Raw genomic sequence first — 668 nt, forward strand, 5'->3', positions numbered from 1 at the left:
ATCGAGCGTGCACCCGAGGCGCCCCGAACATGCACCAAGGTGCACTCGGCCCACATGTGAGCGCAGGTCGTTGCGCCCGAGGTGGTGTGTGGGCACCGCGTTGCAGACGGGACACTGCACGCACACGACGCCCCCTCCAGGTGCACGCACGTAGGCCGGGCCGGGTGCACACCCGACGCCCTAGCAAGGTGCGCGCACCCGGGCAGGGCTCACACTTGGCGAACGGGGCGCACTTCGCGAGGGAGGGTGTGCACCTCGACGGGGGTGGGTGGCCGGGGTGGATTCGCACGTGGGTCGCGGTTTGCTAAGTACACACTGCGACAAGCTCATAACGGGTGCGATCATACCAGCGTTAGTGCACCGGATCCCATCAGAACTCCGCAGTTAAGCGCGCTTGGGCCGGAGTAGTACTGGGATGGGTGACCTCCCGGGAAGTCCCGGTGTTGCACCCTTTTTTAGTTTTTCGCCGGGCGTCGCAATGCTATTTGAATAAACCTTTTGCCCGTTTGCGTTCTCGTCGGGGCCGGGCCGGGCCGGGGTGCGCTGCCCGCACTACCGCGCGCGCGGGGGCGACACCGAGCGCGCACCCGAGGCGCCCCGAGCACACAGGCCACGGTGCAACCCGGGCGTTGTGCGCGCACCCCGGTGCGCCCGAGGTGCTGCGCGCG

At 68.0% G+C, this 668-nt stretch overlaps 1 non-coding gene across 1 annotated transcript; it reads left to right on the forward strand.

The window, feature by feature from the left end:
• The first annotated feature begins 333 nt into the window (after positions 1-333).
• Positions 334-452, forward strand: LOC131864606 (5S ribosomal RNA). Its single transcript, XR_009363371.1, has one exon. It is a non-coding gene; the product is annotated as a 5S ribosomal RNA (ribosomal RNA).
• The last annotated feature ends 216 nt before the right edge of the window (positions 453-668 follow it).

The sequence above is a fragment of the Cryptomeria japonica genome, unplaced genomic scaffold, assembly GCF_030272615.1.
Source record: "Cryptomeria japonica unplaced genomic scaffold, Sugi_1.0 HiC_scaffold_89, whole genome shotgun sequence".
Lineage (NCBI taxonomy): Eukaryota > Viridiplantae > Streptophyta > Pinopsida > Cupressales > Cupressaceae > Cryptomeria > Cryptomeria japonica.